At 39.3% G+C, this 26255-nt stretch overlaps 1 protein-coding gene across 1 annotated transcript in view; it reads right to left on the reverse strand.

Moving 5' to 3' along the window:
* LOC121652012 (rho-related GTP-binding protein RhoA-D) overlaps window positions 1-14796 on the reverse strand; it is a 21136-nt gene extending 6340 nt beyond the window's left edge. Inside the window, exon 1 of the mRNA XM_042004537.1 lies at window positions 14658-14796. The gene's annotated coding sequence lies outside the window, so the exon portion shown is untranslated. The remainder of the gene's footprint in view (window positions 1-14657) is intronic.
* Window positions 14797-26255: the final 11459 nt, after the last annotated feature.

Genomic DNA, 26255 nt, shown 5'->3' on the forward strand with positions numbered 1-26255 from the left:
ACCGAAACATTTTTTTCAATAAAGGCACCAGTCATTGGGTGTGTCCTGCTAAAAATGTGGTATGAATGCAGTACTGACGTAATGACAATACAGAGCGTTCATACAAACATTCTGTGATTAAAGTAAAAACAAGATAAGTTCTTATAATTTACTTTAAATTTAATTAATAAAGTGTAAAGTTCTAAGATGTAAAAACACAATAATAATAAATAAAATAAAATAAAAAAAAAGAAAAACATCTGTCTAATTCTTGCCAACACCTGCCTTTTGCATCAGATGCCAGCAATGGGAAAGCATTATTAGCATTTACTAATAATTAAAATTAAACTAAAGTAGTGGTGGGTATTTATCAGCTCTGACTGGCTTGATGGAAGCTAGATTTCAGTGTTCAAAACACTCAGGTGCACACACTTTGTTGCTTTCCTCGGGTCAGTTAATATGAGCTTTATGTGCACATGGGGCAGTCCAACAAACCGAGTTGCTGCTTTTTCCTGAATTCAGTCAGATTTGGATTCAGTTTAGAGTTTCAGTGTCTCTCAACATGGGAAAATAAAGTTTAAAAAGAGCTTAAATTAATTTACAAAACATTGAAAGGTAGATGGCTAAGTATGTGGGGAATTAAAATCAGCACCATTTAGAGCTCATAATACCACCTTTAAAGTAGTACCATACACAGAGAACATGAGTAACAGGGGACATATATGGCATTAAGGCATATTTTAAGCAGTGGGCCATAGTATGCATGTGGAGACTTATGGCACATGTTCACTGACCTCACAGAGAAAGTCATATAAGCTGTGCACGCATCTTAGTAATGATCCTGTCTTGCATAACAAGTATCAAAGGACAAAGTTCTGGTCTCCAGTCCATGTGGCACAGATGCCTCTTTATTCTTCAATTTTACACCCTGACATATTGTGAGCAGTACCTTTAGTGGCAACACATTAGCAGTCTTGCTCATTAGAGATAGTAATGAGTAAAAATAGCACAAAATGACAGTTCCATGAGTACCTGCAAGATAAAACTTTCTCCTACATTTCTCAACCAGCCTCTTAACACAAATAAAAAAAAAAAGTGAAGATACTCAAACCCAGAACTTAGAGCTCAATTCATTATTTTTATATAACAAAGAAAGACAGCCATGAAATATCATTCAGGTTTCTATCAGTCCAAACCAGCATAAATAGGGAAATAAGCAAAAAAGATACAAGTGGAGTCTTAAATTGAAAAATCATAACTAAAGGGTGTGATCTAAACTAAAATTTTAATTTTAGACCAAAAGCTCACAGTTCAAAAGATCCTAGCCAGCAAGCACATACCTATTACATCTTTCAGTAATAAGACTGTGCTTAAAGTACACAAGCTAATGACCACAGTCAGGCATGCCCCTAGTCAGTCCAAACATTCACTGGTGAGTAGGGCTGAGTATCCCCACTAACTTCCTGAATCTATTAGATTCACAACAGCCTGATCTGATTAGATTTAGATTAAATCTGGTTTGATATCGATTTACTTACAGATATTTATGCTATAGAGCAAGACGATAACTCGATAGTATATATTGATCATCAGGTGTATGGTGCGATAGAAAAAATGGTTGATAAAAAGTTCAATAGAAAAACAGTTTGTCGTCCTTTTTCATTATAGCCTATCTTGTAGCTTAATTCTATAGTCTTTACTTCCTCCCAACCAATCACAAACAGAGACCCAGACACAAAGCCCCGGCCCCTCCCAAAACACAACAGAGAGCACAAGTATTGCAAAAGATAAGGCAGCAAGGTGAGCCAGAGGTTATTGTCAGAGGTCAGGGTTAAGAAAAAATAGCCCATAGTGCTGCTAGTCTGAAAAGTGAGTTGATTTTTGCCTACAGTTAGTTTCATTCTTGTCGAGTGGTATTTGCTTACATGGCAGCCTAGTCCTGCCAGTTTTTGAGCTACCTAACAGCCAGTTTTCACCGGGTCCGTGTGCACTTCGGTTTTGCTTTGACAAAAAAAACTAACAAAAAAACAAAACAAAAAAAACAAAAAACACACTGAGACCCCTGACCATTAAAGTGTAACTACACACCCTATCTTTTGTGTTACTCAACCCACTGCCGAATTTGAAAAATGCCTGAAACTGCAAGGTGGGAGGTGTGGGGTGATAAGGGAGCGGAGAGTTGGCGGGTCGGGATACACAGACAGAAATAATTAACAGACATCAGCTCAAGATGCAAAGTGAGATTCACAAAGTACCAACGCCACAGCGCGGTCTTTGAGGTGGAAAACTTTTCCACTCCTGAATCTCATCAGCTACACATGAACAAGTTGGCCCTGAACTGTATCAGTCTGAGCCGTTAGCGCTCCAGCAGCTCCGGAAAGCTGTGGAGACTCGTGGCAGGTTGTGGCAGGTGCAGGAAGTGCCGCTGTAAGTTGCCACTGCTATGATTTGAGCTGCTGTCTGTCACCAGAACAGGATTAGCAGGTAAAGAATAAAGTCCGCTTTTACTTTTACACCCCTCAAAAGCACAAATTGCAGGAATATTTCATCAGAACCTGTGAAAGGAAAGAAGTCTGAAACTGGCAAATCTACACCATATAAGTTCACATCCCTTCATATGTGTTGGTGGGCGTGGTTTTCTATGCCTGCTAGGGAGGACCCATCTGTTTGCATCTGGAGGGAGGGGCTGTGGGGTTTTTAAATTTTTCTCATGACATAGATAACCTTGCTATGTCATGAAAAGCATAACCTGATTTTACCCTGCAGATGGCGTTATGAGCCATTTTTACCCACAAAATCCCATTTTTAAAATAAATTTAAAAAATACAAATTTTATCAACAGTATATGTGGTTTTCATCACAATTAAGTAATACTGTGTTGTTTACATCTCAAAAAACATTTTGGGTGCACTACCCCTTTAATGACATGACGTTTACATAGTTCAGCGATTGCAAATCTGCATTGGAGCTTTTATTTTGAAATTTACTGTCTGGCCCTATCTGAACTGCTGAGTTTGACACATTCTGGATGTGCTGGAGGTCGGAAAGAAACCGCAGCGCAGCTGGAACATGGCGTGCATGTATGCAACTGGTCAAAATGGGCTGTAAAACTGGTAGAGTGCTATTTCCACCAAAAGAAGTTTTTCTTTTTGATTGTTTTATTATTTATTTATTTATTTTAATATTTATCAGATAAGTCCATTATCAGATTTATTTTTGTGTATGTACGTGCGTGGTGATGTCACTTCCTGTTATTTTCAAAACATTCTGTGTTTTTGGAACATGACGAAGCTCATGGTCTTAGGGTTAGCTGCTAATGTGAAAGGAAAGGTAACAGGGCTGGGTATTGTTACTAATTTTCTGAATCAATTCGACTCACAACAGCGCATTTCAATTTGATTTCGATTAAATCCAATTCGATATTGATTAATTTACACCTAAACATTCACCACCTATATTTCTTAAATATTAAAGGAATTCTCAGATAACTATTTTATAAAACACTGAGTACACTTACTTGACAATCAAAATAAGTTATCTGGGAGTAATCAGATTACTGTAATAATCTGATCTAATACATGTACATGCATTTTGAAATACCAGAACAATACAGTGTTTCCCCAGATTCAGAGCCAAAAATGCTGTGATGGAGAGAGAGAAAAACAAAACAAAAAAACCCCTCAGAATAGAAAAAAGTGAAACTTTTTAAATGTCCTGATGAAACCATTTCATTCAGTAAAGTCGCTTTAAATATTCTTAAAATTCAAATCTCAGATAATAGTGTTCATGCTAAACTTACAAATACTGGATCCATTTAAACCCTTAATATGACTATTCCTTCAATGATAGTAGATTCAGCTTGTTCAGCTGTGCGCGTTGCCACGACGATCGTGGCGTTATCAGCGTGACACCGGAGCAGGAGAAATCCTCCGTCTGATCCTCACTCGAGCAAGGTACTTCCATCTCCACCTGCCTGAGAGAATCTAGAAAACGCTCATATTTTTGTCTGATTATCACCTGGTTGACATACAAATGTAAACCTGTTCTTAAATGACCATGATGGGTTTATTTCAAAGTACATGTGTGGTGACATCACTTCCTGTAGTGGAATGAGGCCGCGCCTGTTAGCATTAGCTTCTAATATGAGTGCTGTGGTCTTAGCGTTTGCTGCTAATGTGAGAGGTAATATGCTGCAAAAGACTTTATAGATTCATACTGGTTACTGAAAACATCTGAAATGTGACATTATCTCGGCAAGAGAAGCTGATATTGGACGGAGGTACCACATAAAACCAGTTGTGTGTGTGTATATATGCTAAGATCTCACCAAGCCTCGATAAGTCACGCGAGAGTAGGGTCACATTACTGGAAATGACATTAAAAAAAAAAACAAAAACAATCTCCAAGTTTTAATAATTGATTTTTTTTTATAGAATAAAATCAATAAATATGCTGCTGAACAGTTTACAGGTAAACGTAATTCTGTAGTGAATGTAAAAAAAAAAAAAAAAAATCAAAATTTGGTATCATTTCTGATTTTGGATATACATATAGGTGCCTTTTCACAGCTGTGAACATAATCCACCAAAAATCATTTATCCTGTCATTTAAGAGATGCTTTCCCTTGAATCAAGACTCTGGCACAAGGAGATGGGAACAAACTGAGTCAGATTTATAAGAGCAACAGCATAGACTTCTGTCCTAAAAGTAACCATTGTGAGTAAACATAAAAAAATGGGAACAGTTTAAAGGAGCAGCTCTTCCTGTATTAAAGAGTTTCTAAGTGTTGAGCTGTTAACAGAAATTTAAAGTTTTGGGGGGGGGGGGGGGGGGGGGGAGTTAGTGCATCCTTTATCAGTTCTAAGGTCTTATATATATCAGGATATAGTTAATAAAAATATAATAATAAAAAAAGGTCCTCACTAGGCATTACAATTAAGTAAATAAAACCCCAGACTCACTCATTACATATTACACCATGTAGTAAAATCCTGAATATAGGCAACTGTATTTCTGTTTTTGAAGACACAAAAGGCTTCTTCAGAATAGAAGAAGCAGTGAGGAAGTAAGAAAATCTATACAAAACACGTAAGTCATTTAAAAGACACAGACACAGCCTTGCAAAAACCCTGTCCTGCTGCAGACAGGGTTTCATATGAAGTATGAAATAACTGGGCCGGAGCAAACTTTGTTCTTAATTTTACCTCCTTTGAGAAAAAATTAACCGATTTCTCTGTTGTTGTAGAGCATGTAACCGCCTCAACACCTTGTAAATGTGGTGATGGAGGGAATGAACTTGTGTTTGGCAGTCACAGGACACGGGCACCTTGGTTCTGGTTCCCAACCTAATTTTAAATTGGTGAATTCTGTGAAAAAGAAGTTGGTCTGGAACCTGAAAAGTTGGTTCACAATGAGCATTAAATAAAAGTAAATAAATAAATATAAAATAGTGGTTCTTCTTCACAAACCATGTTTGTTAAAAGGTAGTCCTACAAGCCATTGAATGGGCATGTTTTTCTACACACTGCTTTTGACAAGTATAGGTCATGCATTGTTCTGAAGCTTATCCATTTTAACACCTAACAACGACCACATGACTTTTAAACATACCCTGATATGTAAAACCTTAGATCTAAAGAAGGTGTACTTTCCCTGTAAAATGACCACATATTAAAAACATCTTCCCTTTTCTTTGGAAGCAATCAAACACTGATTGGTCAAACTCCGATTAATGGCAAACAGCTTTGCGACTGCTTGAATGACTTGATGTGTAAAAATGTAGAAGGACATAAACCATGAGGAAACTCTCACTAAGTTTCAACACTCTTACTTTTTTTTGCAAGCACACAAGGAAGAGCATCATTCTTTTTCTCCATTTCAAGCCTGAAATATTCAGGACACAATAAGCCACGTCAGTGTTCAGACATTGTACTGGTTTTTCTCAACAGTACTATGGTTTTCTCATTTATAAATAATTTTAAAAAGTCAAATTGCTGTTTAAATCTCATTCAGAAATCCTGAATCCAAACTGAGGATGTCTGTTTTTCTCTCAAACATAACTGTTTTCCCCTTGTTTCTTATGGAAATTAGGTATTTCTACATTACTAAAAAATTTAAACTAGAAGCACTTAGGTAGCGCAGACCTCCACCAAGCCAATGTCATTTTCTTTTTGCCAATGATTTTGGGCATTATTTTTGAGTTAGAAGCTCTAATGGCAAAATCATCCCTTAATTCCTCAATGTAGAGACCTGTCACGAATGGAGGTGGAGGTGAGGACCCAAATGCAGGCAGGAGGCAGAACTGGTGCAGGTAAAAAGGTTTATTACCCAGGAACTCACGACAGGGAACCACAGACGACGGGGATAAACTCCAGAGAACAAAAACCAAACATGACAAAATGAGGATCTGACAATGAATGACTGAAAACCGGGAGTACTTATACACAAAGGGAGTAACAAGACACAGGTGAACTAACGAGGCAGGAACAGAAAACCACAGGAACACAAGAGGGAAAACCAAGCATGACAAAACTGAAAACTAAAGCATGAACATAAGAACTACAAACCAAGAACATGACCAAACTAATCATGACAAAAACCAAAATCCTAAACAATCAAAACACCCACCAAAACCCAGAAACCGTGACAGAACCCCCCCCCTCAAGGGCCGGATACCAGACGGCCCAACAAAGTCCACAAAAGAGAAAAACCCCAAGCCGGCCACCCAGGGTGGGCGGAGGGGGCCCGGAGGAGGGACCGACCAAAACAAGACAGGCCCCAGGACAAAGTTCAGGGGGAGCCACCTGGAGGCAGAACAGACGGCAGGATTAGGTCAGGAGGCCGGCCGGGGGGCCGGACGGACCGGGGCAGAACCTCCGGTGGACGGCCCGGAGGCCGTGCAGACAGCCGGATCAGTTCAGGCGGCCGTCCAGGGGGCCGGACGGAACGGGGCAGAACCTCCGGAGGACGACCCGGAGGCTGTGCAGACAGCCGGATCAGTTCAGGCGGCCGGCCAGGGGGCCGGACGAACCGGGGCAGAACCTCCAGAGGACGACCCGGAGGACGCACAGACAGGTTTCCAGGCAGACGGGCAGGCTTGGACTGGCGCTCTGGAGGACGGGCAGACTGGATCTCTGGCGGCGGACGGGCAGACTGGAGCTCTGGCGGCGGACGGGCAGACTGGAGCTCTGGCGGCGGACGGGCAGACTGGAGCTCTGGCGGCGGACGGGCAGACTGGAGCTCTGGGTCGGGCACCAGTAGTGGGTAAGGGGCGTCTCGACCCGAGACCCCCTCAGGAACAGGAATCAGACGAGAGGCGTCACCACTGGAGACCCCCTCAGGGACAGGGACCAGAAGAGGAGCGTCACCACTGGAGACCCCCTCAGGGACAGGGACCAGAAGAGGAGCGTCACAATCGTTGACCTCCTCAGGAACTGGGACCAGAAGAGAGGCGTCACAACCAGAGACCCCCTCAGGGACAGGAACCAGAAGAGGAGCGTCACCACTGGAGACCCCCTCAGGGACAGGGACCAGAAGAGAGGCGTCATCACTGGAGACCCCCTCAGGGACAGGAACCAGAAGAGACGGGCAGGACCTGGGCACCGGCGTGGGACGCCGAAGAGACGGGCAGGACCGCGGAGCTGGCATGGGACGCTGCAGAGCAGGGCAGGACCTCGGAGCTGGCGTCGGACGCTGCAGAGCAGGGCAGGACCTCGGAGCTGGCGTCGGACGCTGCAGAGCAGGGCAGGACCTCGGAGCTGGCGTCGGACGCTGCAGAGCAGGGCAGGACCTCGGAGCTGGCGTCGGACCCTGCAGAGCAGGGCAGGACCTCGGAGCTGGCGTCGGACGCTGCAGCGCAGGGCAGGACCTCGGACCAGGTGTGGAGAGCTGGGGCGCTGGAGCAGACCTAGGAGCAGGCGTGGAGAGCTGGGGCACTGGAACTGGAGGCGAAACTGGAGGCGTGGGCCTGGGAGCCCGTGACGACACCCGTGACCGTGGAGCTGATGGCGTCACTCGAGACGTGAAGCGATGAGCCGGCGGACGGAGTTCTGCCCTTGCCCTTTGAACAGTGGACTCTAACCCTAGGTCAGCTGCTCCAGGAAAGGTGAGGTACTCAGTCCACAACCTTACCAACCTGGTAGCAGTCGCCACCCGTACAAGGGGTGGATAAAGCCCCTCCAAACTCCTGAGGTAGGAGTCCTCGGCCAGGAATAAACAGTCCCCCAAATGGTCGCGCTCTGTGATGTCCTTATATGGCCAGCTCATTCTGCCTGCTGAGTCCGGTTCTGGTCAGATCCTACTGTCACGAATGGAGGTGGAGGTGAGGACCCAAATGCAGGCAGGAGGCAGAACTGGTGCAGGTAAAAAGGTTTATTACCCAGGAACTCACGACAGGGAACCACAGACGACGGGGATAAACTCCAGAGAACAAAAACCAAACATGACAAAATGAGGATCTGACAATGAATGACTGAAAACCGGGAGTACTTATACACAAAGGGAGTAACAAGACACAGGTGAACTAATGAGGCAGGAACAGAAAACCACAGGAACACAAGAGGGAAAACCAAGCATGACAAAACTGAAAACTAAAGCATGAACATAAGAACTACAAACCAAGAACATGACCAAACTAATCATGACAAAAACCAAAATCCTAAACAATCAAAACACCTACCAAAACCCAGAAACCGTGACAGAGACCACTTACAAAAATTTCTGGATCCAGGCGGTGATTCGGATCACCCCCAAAATCAAATCACTTTTTCCTTACTTCCTGAAAATGTCATCAAAATCTGTCCATAATTCTTGGGTTATGGTGCTAACAGACAGACAGACAGACCAACACAGCTGAATACATGACCGCTGCCTTGGTAGAGGTAATAAAATCCGTATTGTTAATGAAGTTGTGTTTTTATTGTTATATCAACATCAACAATATCAATACTGCAGGACAAAAGCCATATTGCAAAGTAGGGCTGCAACGATTAGTCGACGTTGTCGACAATAGTCGACAATAAAAATAGTCGACAACGAATTTAGCCGTTGACTTGTTGTCGGCAAAAAACAAAACAAAACAAAACAAAAAAAAACTACAGAGTGAGACATCGTCTTCTAATCTTATCTCTGCTGAGAGTTGCACAATGCACATGTGCAAAGAGAGGGAAAAAAATACAGAGTGAGACATCGTCTTCTTTTTTTTTTTTATTTCTGCTGAGAGTTGCACATGCGCCATAAAGTCCGCCAGGGGAAAAATATGGTACCGGACCAGGGAGGAAAACCGTGGCGGAGAACGTTAAAAGTCTGGGAAAACTTCACGTTAAACTTACAAAATAAATTAAATACATGTGAGATTTGTAAAGCGGACCTTGTGTACCTCGGAAGTACGTCTGCAATGCTTGAACACTGAAAGAGGAGGCACGTCGGACTTACTTCACAACCTCATGCAAGATTTCAAAGCTGAAAGTGAAATAAGATCCATATATATAATAATCATGAGATACATAATCCGATTGGTCGACTAGTCGTTTTAATAGTCGGTGACTAATCGACCATCAGAATAGTCATTAGTTGCAGCCCTATTGCAAAGACATTTTGCCATTTAACAAGCTGGGGTAAAAAGTATATGAATGAGGGCTGTATGCCAGTTAGGGAAAGTTCTGCTTTTGTACATGTACTGCCACGGACCTGCATGCACAAATGCACATGAATGAAGTTCAAATATCTCATTTGAGAGAAGATGGAAGTTTGGTATTTTTCACTGAAAATGACACTGCATCTTCACAAAACTCAAACTGTTAGTTTTAAAATGAAGTATGAAAAATAATTCTGAACACTGTTTTTTTTATTTATTTATTTTATTCCACACACTCTCCTATGTCAAATTCTTGTATCTGGACCCACATTCCAACGTGACCACTGACAGAGATTTGAACATGTTATGCTCATAAAATCTACAGTACAATTAACTCCCTTCTTCATACAGTGATGAGGGTGAACGATGGAGGTCTGCAAGTTCACTTTTTTCCAATGCCCAATTCATCCTTTCTGCCTTGAACATTTCAATGCTGGCAAAAGTACCAACTTTATAAGTGCACCCAGCCCTAAATTTCTGTTGTAATGTAATGTAAAATGTAATATTTATATTTTTTCTAATCATTTATTAAAGAATTGGACTACAATGAGACACAAATTAGTCTTTTTTTGTCTTATTTTGCCATATACAACAAACACAAGAGCTTCTCTTCCTGGTTTTTTAGATGACATTTTCCTTTCAAAGACAAAAGCATGGAGTGCTTTTGATACCCTTTGTAGTATAAATGTCAACCATCAAAGTATATATCTGTCCAGACACCATGAATAGGCCTTAACCCACCACTAGCACTTCCTTTTCAAACCTATGTTTTGGACACTCATGTGACATCACTTGAGGCCAGAAACATTGCAACGAAGCCACAGAAGCCTTCTTACAATAATGTTCCCACACATGCAGGAGTGGAAGTAAGCTGTAAATTCCAAACAACCAATATAAATTCAGGATCAAACTCTAGATTTGGGCCATAAAAACTATCAGGAAGTAGCAAGGGTCTTATTTATTTTATTCTTTTTATAATTTCCATATTAATGAAAAAAAAAAAAAAAAAAAAAACTACCATTTTTTTGTTAGATAAAAAAAAAAAAAATACTTGCAGAGTTAAAGCTGAACATCTTTTTCTCCCCTTCAAGTTGAGCCTAATTCTAAACCTGAGTTTGCAGCTGAGGAACCAGGCCATGAAAGCCAGAGTCAGAGAACCTAGCTGGAGCCCAAAATAGGACAGAGCCATTGAGACTCCCCCCACCCAATTCATCATGGTGCACACAGCTCAGCTCAGAGCAAAGGGTGAAAGAGAGGAATATCACACAGAATTATCCCTTCATCCACCCCCGAGACTCCTGGTTGCAGTTCAAAAGGACATAAAAGTCCGATAGATGGAGGGAATGAACCAGGGAGAGCTATGGTGGTCAAAACTAAAACATGAATGTTGCAGCAACAGTAACAGCAACAAATATGTGTGTGTGTGTGTGTGTGTGGTGGGGATCAAATGCTTTAATATGATTGTCAAACTTAAATTCGATAGATATGACTAAAAACCAGGTGACTTAGTCATTGGCTGGTTTTGAAATAGCTTATCAAGAACTGAACAGAGAAAGAAAAGACATTTCTGCTTTCCAAGTATTTTGCAGGCTGCAGCTACATTATAAAGTGTGCACATGCAGACACATGCCTCAGCTGGACACGGTTTAACAGCTGACTTAAATTCACCTCGTTTTATACTCGGTTTGCTATGGGAGCCCAACAACCCATCCTCCTCCAGGCTCTGAGTTCCAGCTCTGTCCTCATCTCTTGCTCCCTGCTTTGCAGTGAAATGTCACCATCAAGGAGCTAATGTTGCGTAACCTTAGGGTGCTGCATCCCTTCTTTTGCACAGCACAAATTAAATCTGAAACATGTGGGCAGCCTTGATGGAGTCATCACCTCCAACACTAATAATGTTCTCCTCATGCATCCAGGTCATCTTTGAAGCTATTATAAGGAGTATGGTTTTTTTATGTAATTTTTGAGGACAACGTTAAACTAACATTTGCAGCACAGTTACTCCAAATAGTGAAGACTCACTGAGTTTGGAACATAAACCAAAGAAAAGGAAAAGATTTTGTTATAGCCATCACAGCATTACTAATTAGCTACAGCTGATATTATCTGCTGCTGGTGAGGGGTTTCAGATTAACCTCTGCTAGCATCAGCGAAAAAATGAAAAGCTTCTACTGTTGTATTTCCCTTTGTTGATAAAACTAATTAGGAGCGGTGCAATGCTTGATAACAACACTGCTAAGATTAGAACTTAAATAAGTTTGGCCATTTTGTAGATCGAGAAGTAGATCTACAATAGAAACGGCTATCAGAGCCCATCCTTAAGGGTTTTAACTGCTAATGTAATTACCAAAAAAAAAGTTTAAATAATCCTTTTAAAACTTCCTGACACTGCAAACAAGAAACTCCTAGAGAGTTTATTAAAGCTTGCAGGATTCTCTTGTCTGTATGGTATCTGTATGTGATACATCCCACTGCCTGCTGACACAATTTGCCATTTTGATGTGTTTGCCAATCACTGACAAATAACTAGAAAATAAACACTAAGTTAGCTCCGGAAATGTTTTGACACTGAGATAAGCTGTTATTTCAGACATTTACCGAAAGATACACAAGTTAATAGTTGTATGACTAATATGGGTTCAACGCTAGATTTAATTTGAGTGTGTTTACATCCACTTTAGAACAAAGATGTAGGAATTCCACCTCCTAAACCCACCTTTCTCAGGAGCTCAAATTTAATTTTTCACTAAAAAACAAGCTGCAGCAACAGCGGCTCTCAGAAGAACAATGGCTTCCTTGGAAATCACCACTGGTGGAAAGCTGCCCACACAAATGTGAGACAGGATACCATGGAGCATTGTTTTTGAACACCTTAGCTGATAAACACCTAAAGCTCAACAATGAACAAACCCACAGCTCTCCTGTGACACCTATGCACAGTACAGATGGAAAACCCATCATCTGGACAATCACCAGCACTAACAGCACTAAAACTATGGCTGATACGTACAACCGGTGTCACATAGACGGTGAAAAGAAAAAAAATCTCTGTTTGTTGTTGGCCAAGATAAAAAAAAAGCAATATGGCAGCAAAATGGTCTCTGGTAATAAAGGAATCAAAACTTCTTTAAATCCATAAAAATATTTTCTAAAATGCTTTCACACTGACCTACTGAGCTTTTCAGCTGTCTGATCTCAATATAGCAGGAAGAACAGAAGGCATGCACGCTTGACTGTAAGTTTCCATCAGTGAGATGCTGTCTGGTTATTTTAATTGAAAATTTTAAATATTTGTTATTTCTAACCGTCCTATAACATCTTAAATGCAACTAGAAAGATTGTGAAGCTTATCAGTCACTTGGATTCACATCATGCTTGTTTGCGTGCCCAAATGAAATACAACCTTTCCTCTTCTACTAAATGCAAAGGCCATGAGGGGTAAAAAAAAAAAAAAAAAAGTCAATCATATGTTGGCCAATGAATAAAACACTGCAGAATTTTATATATATATATATATATATATATATATATATATATATATATATATAATTAAAGCTGTGCAGTGCCTTCTTCCACTTGGTTGGTCATATTTAAACTGCTTGCACTATTACGGCATATTTTGAATTGATTAAAATGGTTCTGTCCATTACTCCCTTTAGAAGATTTGATTGAAATGTTTTAAGTATACGCGACCTTGCAAAACATTTCAATTCTGCTCCATTTCAACAATGACCTCATTTGGGAACTTTTACTGTGCTCAAAAGGAACATTTGACATTGTAATATATATAATAAGCAAAAGGGGAATATTTTATATTTATATACATGTATGTATGTATATGGGATCCCTTCTTTCTTCCTAATAATCTGCAGTTATATCTATATTATCAGTGTTTGTATATCCAAATAATATTAATCCAACTAATTCCACTACCTTCCACTTAACACCAAGCAGCTCTAAAAGACGTCACTTGCAATTAAACCACATTTGCAATACCACTTGCAGACCTCACCTGTTTTACTGTATAAAAGCTAGTTTAAATAGTGGACTTTTATTTTGCCTGTGTACCAATGGTTAGCAGTTTTTGGCTAATACCTAAATGGTCAGAGTCCTATAAAATGACACTATCCTTACATTTATATGTTTTCATGTAATCATGCTCTAAAAATCATTTTTATGCTTTACCATCCGGTGTGTCTGTGTATCAGCCTAGAAACAAACATGATAGTGGTCCATCTGAGATGTAGAACTCTGCAGTTCTGACTTTGATTCACATCAAATACCAGGAGTGCCGTTTTGCTGTGGGGAACATGCCAAGACAAGGGAACAAGTCGCTGTGAGATATGAGGGTCTGCGCTACAGTAGCTGAGCAGCACAACAAGGGTGTGGTAACTCGGAGAGAGGAATTTCCTCGGGACAGACCAATGTTTTATCAGTAATGTAGTGCAGACGAAGAGGAACCACATGAAAAAGGTCGACCACTCGGTAGCCGAATATGTTCTGATAGTTTCGCTTTCCACGAATTCCCGTGTTAAGGAAAAACATCCGGTACAATCAATCTCTACACACTGGTCAAACAGGTTTACCGTGAGAAAACGAAAAAGAAAGTTTCCCCAGCGGAAAATACTCGGGTTATGTAGACATCCACAGAATAACTCCACATAACTAAATTACGCAATGATGTATTACAAAGGTAGAAACAGGGTTAGGTAGGTGCGCTCGCAATACCGAGTTGATCTATATCTTAAGCAGGATATAGCTGGAGAGAACAAACAGGTGTGTCCTTTGTTAATGGTGTTTTTCCCTTACTTTTTATCGTCCAAAGCTCAGGAAAACTGCAGGAAAACTTCTTAACAAGTAACAAGTTTCAACTGACGGAGTTGCTGCTGTTTTTTTTTTTTTTTTAGCTCATTAATGTATCTACTTAAGCAGTGCTGCTTTAACCAACCACCAACTATTACCATACACCATAACTCACAGAACTCAATAATTTGATCGACACTTCGGTGACGCAAATCTTAGCAAATGTGCGTTATTGTCTTACCTCTCAAAAGAGTGTGCTTCCAAATTATCGAGGACTTTCGTGTTTCCGTCAGACTGCCCCTACAGCTAATCTAAGTGAGCGGTAGAGAAGCAGTCAAACTGATACTCTGAAGACCCCGCCCATTTTGCTGCATGTAAGGTCTGCACGAAAATTCGCACTTCACCAGTTTATGCTGCGTGCGTGAGCAAGCTGCCTGGTTTTAAACAGCAGACTATGATGATTGTTTATGTGTGAGGAGGGTGTGACCTGGATAGTGACTGCATCTGATGATCTTTTGGGCAATTTTCTTGCAGCATTGTGTGTTTATGAAGTATATAAATGTTAGAACTAGGTTTTATGATTCTGCAATTGATCAGATATGCAGTTTAATCTAATTTATGTTGTTGCCCCAAGGTGGGGGGGGGGGGGGGGGGGGGGGTAAAGAAAGAAAGAAAGATAGAAGTCAATGTCTGAGTCGTAGTAGTGATACTGATTCTAAATCCAAATGTGGCATCAACATTTATATCAAGTATGACAGAACTTGAAAAATGAATCAGATTAATTGCTTTAAAAAATTAATTAAGAAATAATGTATTGTAATTCCTTTCAAATCCACGATACTGGACAAGAAAATTGTGACAGTGAGACATGGACGAAATACTTCACTCAGAGCGCTCAAAATTCCAATTTAAATTAATGTAGCACGAGTTTCAGATTCACGCGCCAGCACGCGATTTGCTGAGAGGCTTTAACAGTTACACGAGTCCTCCCCTTTACGGTTAAAAATAATGGCATAATTTATTTTACATAGGTTGCATTTTTTTTATTCTGTTGTCAACATATGTTTTATGGGAATCCTATATTTTATTTTTGCATCTTTTGTTTACACATTTAACATAATTCTATTGTTGTTGTTTTTCGGTCTTTTTGTGTGAGGAAATGGACTTTGACCCCCCCGGTGCTTTTCTCCCACAGAGCAACAGGAAATCACACAACAGGGATTTGAGCTTACATGCCATTCTTTCAGTCAGGTCATAAGTTCAGTCTCCTCAGTACACTGTAGAACACTGTTAAAACACAGCAGCAGCTTTGGGTATGAAGAACATTTCAGTTCAGAATAATAAGACCACAATGATCTATCATAAGCACTCACATATTAAGACTTAGTTCTTTCTAGACAAATAAGGAAAATGTATTGTATCAAAAGAAAAAGCTCTCCAGAAGTTTCATAGTGCATTAGTGTCACAACAAAGACTTGTTGTTCTAAGACTGGATCACAAGCTTCACCAGCATGCTGAATTTGTGAAATTTCTGCATCCTGGCTCTTTGGCAGTGATTTGGACAATCTTGTCCAGTTTCCATGATGATACATAAAAAATGTAGTTTCACATGAAACACTGACACCACCCAGTACCATGAGTAATTGCTGGTTCTGCAGGTCATCTTGAAGTGGATATAGAGAGAAAATACGCACATAGATTCATTACACCACAATACTATAGTCTCCTGATGCCTGCAAAAGCTGTTTGTTTTTTTGTTTTTGTTTTTTTTGGGGGGGGCTTTAGCTACATTGTTCACTTTGGGACTCTTGACTGAAACAGTTTTGGTTTAAGTAATCTTTGTAAACACAAATTCAGTGCTGTGATTTTTTTTCATTCATTTTTTTTATTTTAGTACTTTATTTAACACTATTTGATTTGTATGCGTGATTAGTAATAGGAGAGACAAGATGATACATTTACTTGAACAAGCTGCAGCAATTTTGAAGCAGACTTCTTTTCCTATATACAGCATGGGTTCAGATATGAATGCTATATTAAATAGTGACCTTGATAAATCAAATTTTTTTTTGCTTTGTTATTTTTTTCTTCTAGACAAAAGACTTCCTCCCAAATAGATTAAATTTTCATTTCTATCAGCCTGCTGCCCTTTGTACACTCAGTAGACTTCTTGCCCTGACACCTATCTGATTACAATCCAGTTATATCTACTATTCATTATGCCAACATTAAAAACAAAGTTACTGCATGGATATATAATGACACTCTTCTAAAGGATGACCATTTTTTAACACAGTTAAGAACAAAGCCAACAGAGTTTATAGAGTTTATAAAAAATGGTGTTTCTGATGAAACAGTGGTTTCAGCCTCCATTAAGGGCTTTATATGAAATAATGCCATTGGGTTTGGTTCCAACTAACATAAAACAAGACTGTAAAAAATTGCAGATCTGGAAGAACAAAGTATTATTCTGGAGATGGACCTCAAAAGAAATTATTCAAGAACTAAAGAAAATAAAATGAAAACAAACAAGCAGAATTAATTTATTGAGAAGTAGGGCAAAATATATGATCCATATCATTTAACGGAAAAACTTTGCAGAGGGCAGCAGAACGAGTCATCTTTTAGCACTTATTTCTTACAACAGGAAACTAAAAGATCTATACCAGCATTACAGTGTGCACAATGTGTAGTGATAACTACAACAGAAGAAATAAATGAAGCTTTTAAAAATGACTTTTAAGGAACTATATATAGGTGACCAAATCCCCTCAAAGAAGGGCTTAACTGACTTTTTTAGTAATCTAAAACTTCCTACCTTATTGTCTGATGACACCAAATTGCTCGCTTCTCCTATTAGCTGGAGGAATTACTCAAAGCCATCAAATCCACAAATAAAGGCTGAACACCAGGTATAAATGGTATAAATAAATGGGGGGGCCGCTGTAGTTCAGGAGGAAGAGCAGTCATCTTCCAAAAAGACCCTGCACTGCGTCCCGATGTATCTATTCGGGTATGAGTGTGTGTGAATGTGACATGCAGTGTAAAGTGCTTTGAGTGGTCCAGTTGAATGGAAATGTGCTATATAAGTACAAGTTCATTTACCAGTTCTGTTGATCTCTATTTAGCACTTTGAGATATACTTGGACTGGTTTGGTTAGAGAGGCTGAATTATGCCACTGATAAAGGCTCGTTTAATAGAGACCTAAACACAGCCCCAATCATGGTCATACCTAAGCCTGGTAAAGACTCCTTGGAACGTGCTAGCTACTGTCCAGTCTCTCTAAAAAAATGTTGACCTTAAAATATTCTCTAAAGTTTTAGCCAGTAGAATTGAGATAGTAATTAGGAAATCATTTAGTCCAGATCAAACAAGATTTATCAAGGGCCACATGGCTACTGATAACATCTGTCTGCTCTTATAAATACTGGATGTAAGACATGATATCCTGCCTAACTGTGGCTTACTGTTTCTTGACTCGGAGAAAGCGTTCACTCGTCTTGAATGGCCTTATCTTGCTTATCTTGTTTTCACCTTATCTATGGAAACATCTTGCACATTTCATTAGAAACTCCAAACAGATCGACCCTATTAAAATAGACTCAACATCACATTCATTATCCCTTTATGCAGATGATACATTAGTTTAAATGGCAAATGACTTCAAACAAACTCTGCCCATTGTCCTGACAGTACTGGAGCAGTTTGAAAATCTGTCAGGATATAAGATTAATTTGTCAAAATCAGCACTAATGCTGATTAATACAGACCAAAGCAAAATATCTCTTCTCTTCCAGATCAAGGTTTTAAAAGAGGTTGTTTATTTATTATTATTGAGTTATAATAAGTAATTATGTGTCAGCTGTGGCTAAAATAAATAATTTGTCAATTCTAAGAAACATCAAACAGGATATTAACAGATGGAGACATCTGCCAGCGTCCATTCCTGCATGAATATCAACTTTTAAAATGAATGTTCTACCCCACATTAATTTCATTAGTTCAATGTTTTCACTTGCACCCCCTATAGGTTATCAGCAGAAACTGGACTCCTTACTGAGAGGCTATTTGTGGAACGGCAAGCAGCACAATATAACATGTTCTGCACTTCAGCACAAAAAGAAGGCTGAAGGATTAGTATGCCCATATTTTAAGCTGTATCATTGGGCATTTATTTTAAAATGTCTTAGCTGTTTGTTTGAAGACAACAAAAATGCTGCTTAGAAAAGCAGAGAACAGGAGTTAACAGCAACATTGAGATTGCAGGATTTTCTTCTTATAGTTATATCTTCCAAAAAATGTGCTTTGTATTATGGTCCAATCCTATCACATGTGCTCCAGGTGTTTAGAGCTTAAACGTTTAGAGAGAAACAGGAGGGTAAACATTTATCAACATACATTGGGGAAAAAAGGTATTAAAACTCTCCAGGACATTAGTGAGCCCTTGACTTTTAAGACTCGATATCTCAATATGGTATTAATAAAGTAGAAAACCTCCTCTTTTTTCTAATAGTAGTTTTTCTACTTTAGATTAAGATCAGCTTGTAAAGTCTATCAGATTCCCTGGGGGACAGACTTATAGGATCATCCTATTTTAGCCTGGATACAGAATGGCCCCAGATGTATAGTTTTATATATTTATGATAAGCTAAATTCTCAGAAACATATGCCTACAGCAGGAATGAAAGCCTGGCAGAAGGATGTAACTAAGCTATGACAAAATTTAGATTGGGAGACAACTTGAGACAATGTTATTGGATCATTAAAAAAACATAACTCATCAATGCATACACCTAAAATATTTTATAGATCATATCTAATACTCAACATTAGACATAAAATGGGACCCATACTTTTCATTTTGCCCCCATGGAACCTTTGTTTTTACAAGTGAATAGGAATATCCAGGAATTATTGACTAATGAATGAAGGTGATAAATACTATATCTACACTAAAAGAGGTACATTTTCCAATTGAACCTGCTGTACACCTTCTGAATGATGATTCACAACATTCCCTTTCAAGAAAAACCAAAACAACCTGCTGACAGGACAAACTGCAGCAAAGAAAATGGTTGTTCAGCGTTGGAAACTTCCTCACGACGTCTCGGAGACCTAATAGCTTTGAAGCTTCTTAGACATCTTGGAGTAAAAGGATTCAAGGGTGAGATTGAATTGTGATTGTTGATGCACCTAAAGTTGAAATAAAAAGTTGAATGAAAAAAAAACAACCTGCAGTAATTTGTAAGTTATGTCACTTCACATAAATAATATAAAAATGCAGCAGAGAGATGGAAGACTAGGAATCAAACTGCTAATTTGAGCAACAAGAGCACTGCAGACTGAGATTAAGATGCCAAATCCTCATTTTTAAAAATTATTTTAAGCTTATGGCCACAAAGGAAACACAAAAAGCATAAATAAAGAGAACATGACAAGAGTAATCTGACATTATTATTTAATAACAAATTATGTAGGCACAATATTCATGAGGCTTTTTAACAAAAAACAATAACAAGCAAATTACCAGGCTGACAGGAAAAATAATACAGTAAAGAAAGAGAAATGGCTATTAAAACCTGTTACAGCACAAGAATTATATTTACATTAAGGGTGAAACTGTTTGAAACAAACTATGGCCTGTTCTGAAATAGTTTAACTGTACAAATTAAATGCTGAATAAAAAACAAATGGGCAATTTACTCAAGACCCCCGGCTCGATGACTTATTTACTGTGTAGGAGTTCCTACAATAGACTTTAATGGCAAAATCCCATCATTGTACATGGCCACTGCTTACTTCTAAGCCAACAGTTTTAATCCTATGTTTGGAATTACTGGTAGCAGAAACATTATCAACACATTAGTACATATAATGACCTTGCTGACAACTATATGCAAATTTAATATTCTACAGTTGATGAACTTAATACATATTTGTGAGTCATGAGGGAAACGCTTGGCTTTTTTTCTGCTAGATGTTCCACTGTGTTTAACAGCAAATGTTGATAGTTTGTTGTGGGTATGTGATCATGTGCCTTCTGTGTAAAATAGGTTTTTAACCACAGTTTCAAGTGATGCTATGAGAGAGTGAAACTGCTGCGAGCTGGACGGCTGACTGTAATCACAACACTCATAGTAAACATCGGTAAAAGTAAAAGTGATTAGGCAACAAAAAGTAAGGAAATTGTGTTTTCCTCTTTAATAACACAAACTGGTGCTGTAGCATACATTGTTGGAAAGTCTAATTAGTTAGCTTTACTGAAATATATAATTTGTGAGGAGTGTGGTTCTGTGGAATGAGAAACACAGCTAAATGTGAGGGTAGTGCCCACCTTTTGGTATCCACTCTTTTATTGTCATCTTAAATGATGGCATTGTAAGTACTGTCTCAGAACTCTGTAGACGTCAGAAAGCCACTAGTTCCAGATCCTGATACGTCTATTAATCAGATGCCTACATCTACATACACCTGTATCTGGCACACACTTGGCAGCACTTGGCTTTCAAAATAAGAGTCAATGCCTGCACAGAGCAGGGGATTTTGGCACATTTTTTGAGGGCACTACTCACACATATTTACTTGTGCTGCTCATTCGACAGAGGCATGATCCTTACATGTTATACCTCACCATATAGGCAGCTAATGGTGATTGATATACAATAACAATTGATATTATTTTAGGGGAGAAATAAAAAACCAACACAAATTTCCTTTCACGCTTTTTATTCTTTCTTTTCTTTTTGCCTTTGCATTGCAGATTCCTCATAATTTGATTGTTAATGGAGTAAGAAAAATTCTAGAGCTTTTCTTTTAAAGGACTACTTCTATCAGATGTTGGTCACACAACATCCTGTGCCTTTTATGAACTTCTTCAAGCTTAGCTAGCCCTGAGTTGCTGTCATAATGTACATTCTCCCCCAGGACACCAAAAATACCAAAATTAGCTTTGTGAGATCAAAACTTGGCTTTTCCTCAACTTTTTCCCACACTGGCCTTTTATAGTTTGGTTAACCCAGATAACAAGGCAACAGGCTGGAGGCTGCTGAAAACCACCGAGTCACCCGTCATGTCCTAGAGGACGTTTACTCATTAGAGAGGAGTTGAACTAGATGTCCTTGCATCACTCCATACATCCGCAACACTGCTGAAATGTGGGGACAGAGTGACTCTTAGTGGTGATACACATATAATACAGCTAGCACACACTGCATGAGAGAATACTGATGGCAGTAAGCATTAGTCTCAGTTTGGTGCTGTTCCCACAGATATCTTTATCTATCTATCTATCTATCTATCTATCTATCTATCTATCTATCTATCTATCTATCTATCTATCTATCTATCTATCTATCTATCTATCTATCTATCTATCTATCTATCTATCTGTCTGTCTGTCTGTCTGTCTGTCTGTCTGTCTGTCTGTCTGTCTGTCTGACATGTTTTTTTATTTCAGATAATTGAAACTGAAAATCACATCATTGAAAGAAAACTGACAAGTTAAAAAAAAAAAGTCACCATAAAGAAATGATGTCAACAAGTAAGAACAGTATCAGTGTAAATAATTGTTTGAATTAAAAGTTATGATTTTCTTTATAAATGTATTTTATTTTTGAATGCAACTTTTTTTATTCTCAATAAACTTTGTTAGTTCCAAAGCGAGTTTTTCAGGACTCATAACACAAGTTTTTCTATTTTATTTGAAGCTGAATTTTTTCAGACACATTTTATTTTCAGTACCAATAGGAGCTGTCATTGTTATATTAGTTCTCATTAGTTCACCTGGTTTTAATTGTTAATTCACTCCACCTGCATCTCGTTAGTTGTGTTCCAGTCATATGCCCCTTGGTTTCAGTCAGTGTTTGTCAGATCGTTTGTCATGTGTTTGTAAGGTCTGTTCTTTGAATTAAAACTTTGTTCCTACAGGCCGCCTGCCTTCTACTTCCGAGTCCTGCATTTGAGTCCACTTGCTCCTCGACCCATGACGTCTCCAACATTTTAACAGTTTAGCATAAGTTAACCCGGTTTCTCTTTAGACTAGTTAGTTGAACCTCCTTTCTGGAACAGGCCCCCAGTCAGCCTGAAGCTCTTTAGATGTTTTAGCTCATGTCTGTAATTTACAAGAACCACCAATGTTAATGAATGAATGAATGAATGAAAAATACTTTATTAATCCCAAAGGGAAATTCAATATTGTAGTAGTAGTAATTTTTTTTTTTTTTTTTTTTTTTTTTTTAGTAAAGTAAAACAATCACATTAATTAATTAAGGGCTTTGTTCTTCAGCCTGATAGCTGCTGGAAGGAAGGATCTTCTGTATCTCTCTGTCTTGCATCGGACTTGAACAAGCCTCCCACTGAACACACTCTGTTGTTTCGTCACGGCGTTGTGTAGAGGGTGTGAAGGATCTTCCATTATCTTCGTCAGCTTGTACAGAATTCTTTTTTTGATGATCAACTCCAGCGGCTCCAGAGTTACTCCAAGCACAGAACCGGCTTTCTTGATCAGTTTGTTAATTCTTTTCAAGTCTCTGGTTCTGATGCCGCTGCCCCAGCAGATTGCTGCAAAGCTGATTGCACTTTCAACAACAGACCTGTAGAACATTTGCAACATTTTGGTGCAGACGTTAAAAGATCTCAGCTTCCTTAAGAAGTAGAGTCTGCTCTGACCTTTCTTGTAAATGTACTCAGTGTTGCTTTTCCACTCAAGTCTGTTGTCCAGCTGAACTCCAAGGTATTTGTATTCCTCCACCACCTCCACCTCCTCTCCCATGATGGAAACACTTCTATGTGTGTTCTTGTTCCTCCTGAAGTCAACAATCATCTCCTTTGTTTTCTTGGTATTCAAGATGAGATGATTGTCACCTCACCATTTCACAAACTGACCGACCAGTTCTCTGTACTCTGCTTCTTGTCCATCACTGATACACCCAACAACTGCTGAGTCATCAGAGTATTTCTGTAGATGACAGAACTCAGAGTTGTACTGGAAGTCTGAGGTGTACAGCGTGAATAGAAATGGTGAAAGTACAGTCCCTTGTGGTGTTCCAGTGCAGCTGACCACCATCTCAGACACACAACCTTTCAGTCTCACAAACTGTGGTCTGTTTGTGAGGTAGTCGTAAATCCAGGTGGTTGTGGAGGGATCCACCTGGAATTTCTGCAGCTTCTCACACAGCAGAGCAGGCTGAATCGTATTAAAAGCACTTGAGAAATCAAAGAACATGACCCTCAAAGTGCTGCCTGACTGGTCCAGATGAGAGTGGGCTCTCTGAAGCAGGTATATGATTGCATCTTCAACCCCAAGCCCATTACAGTATGCAAACTGTAATGGGTCCTGAAAGGTGTTCACCTGCTTGCTGAGGTGAGCCAGTAAGAGTCTCTCCAGGACTTTCATGACGTGAGATGTCAGGGCGACTGGTCTGTAGTCTTTTGGTTCAGCTGGTTGTGGTTTTTTAGGCACTGGAACAAGGCAGGATGTTTTCCACAGCAACTACAATTGCTGCTGCCACCTAGCGGCGCATTCTAGAACATAAGTGAGTAGATGTGTGTTTGTATTAAGTCACATAACCTATGACAGCTTAATTTGCTGTTGTTAAAGAAATGAATATAAAGCATTTCCAGTTATGCAACAATTATTTTTATTATTATTATTATTATTATTATTTGGATGTGTTTTCTCAATTATGGGAATTAATCTTGAAGGACAATATCTTGGTCTGACCACTAGAGGGCCATCAAATCTTACAGATGCTGATTTCACTCACTTGACTTTTTATTTGATATGCATATAAGGGTTTTATTTATTTAAATTTTTTTTTTCGTGAGTACTAATTTTAACAACACTAACATCTTATCTCTTCTGGCTACATAACTGTTCATCCTTTCAGAAAACAAGTTTAGGTTCTCTAAACTAGGCCAAATCCAAATAAAAATAATCGTATTTTGCCACAACAAGACATTTATATCCACCAACCTCGTCTGCCTCCTACTCATGCTTGAAGCTGATTTTTCTTCAAAATAGCGCTATTAGTAGCAGAGAATGTGGGCTCACTGTTCTTCTCGTCTCCAAAGTGTCTTTTATCTTGACTCCCTCTGGTGTCTTTTTTTTTTCTCAGTAAGCAGGAGTCAGTTGAGTAAAAGACACTGCTGGGAAAAGAGACAAAGCGAGTGGATATTCCCTCTGCTGCTGCTCATATAAAATGCTCCCAAATCGCAGCCAATGGCCAGTACAGATTATCATTAATCATTAGCAGGAGTTGTCATGAGGGGGGAAGCGAGGAGTTTGGAGGACTAACAGGAAAGCAGGTGGAGAGCATGGATGAGGGAGGGCTGATGAATGAGTGCAGTGTAGTCCCACAGGCAGAGTATACAAGCAGGGTGAAGCACTCTCAGTGGCTGTGCTTTGCACAGTGATGCCTCTGTAGATACATGTAGGTATAGATGGGATGTTGTGTGACTATGAGGCATTTTAAACCTGTATAAATGTGAATCCAAGCTGAACAGATGCTTGTTTAGCAGACCGTGTTTACTTTTTTTCTTTTTTTTTTCAAAACAATTGCCTCCCTCTTGTAAGGCTTTACAGGGATAAGAGAACCACACACATATAAAAACAAGGAATTGAAGAGATAGTAAAAGTTTTATCCCTTTTCACTTGGGCCAGATATCCAGCTGTGCTGCTTGGATATACAAAGCTAAAGGCGTGCATCTGTGCTTGTGTTTGTGTCAGATGCTATAATCCAGCTTATGTACAGTGAACCACAGTGCAGCAGGGTGATAGATGCAGACATGGGTTAAGGGCACAGTATCTGATAATACATTTCAATACAAGTCAAAGAACAGACTCTAAACCCCCTTCTTTCTCCCCTCTAAAATCCTGACTGTCCCCTGACTGTATAGTTCAGCCTGAACCTTACAAATGCATCTGCAAGCCCTCCACCTCTGTTTTTTCTTTTCTTTTTTTTTTTTTTTTTACCCTATCCTGATAAGAGCTAAAGCTGTTTATGAGATTTAGAGAAGGAAAAAGGGAAAGACAGAAAACTGAGAATTAGAGAGGATTAAAAAAAGATTGAGAGAAGGAGTGAGAGATATTCCTATCCATAAACTGGCAGCGTGGAACAACATAATCCCAGATTTTTTTGGCTGTTGTTTTTCCTGAAAGGTTTTTGGATTATGAGCGCCTGCTGTATTATAAAGCCTGTTTCTCATTGTGCTCAGCAGATTGTAAACATGACCCTTCCTGCTGCTCAGCTGAGTGGCACTAAGTAGACAAGATAGCCACGTAAGATAGACCTAGAAAGAAAAATTACATGGATGACGAATATAGATTTGAGATCATTTTAATTGTAGATGTTTATCACTGAAAATATGCACAAAACTCAGTATTTACTCTTACAAAGGTAAACATTTTCTCTTCCACTTGATTAGCCTCATGTGACTTCAGAAACCAATGTGAAGTCAAACCGCAGTCCAAAAACACCCTTTTTTTTTTTTGCCCTGTTCAGGCACCTTTACCACTGAATATTTTAAAAAGCCATGGAAACAAGTCTCGTTGCACCCTCTCTAATTGCACAAGGAAAGCTGTCCAGCTGGTGTGCGTATCATTCTCCATGTTACGGGATAACTGACTCCCATCCACACATGGATATCATCATCACCGGGTGTCATCTTCTTTGTTGTAAAGTGACTCATGTATCAAACAAGGTGTCATTGCACTTCATAACATGAACAGGCAAATGTTTTCTCTTTTGCTAACCTCCCAGTTGAAACAGTGACTGTCTATATAGTCAAACTATAACATTAAATTTATTTGACATTGTCAAAAATGTGATTATAATTAAA

The sequence above is a fragment of the Melanotaenia boesemani genome, chromosome 13 (assembly GCF_017639745.1).
Source record: "Melanotaenia boesemani isolate fMelBoe1 chromosome 13, fMelBoe1.pri, whole genome shotgun sequence".
Classification (NCBI taxonomy): domain Eukaryota; kingdom Metazoa; phylum Chordata; class Actinopteri; order Atheriniformes; family Melanotaeniidae; genus Melanotaenia; species Melanotaenia boesemani.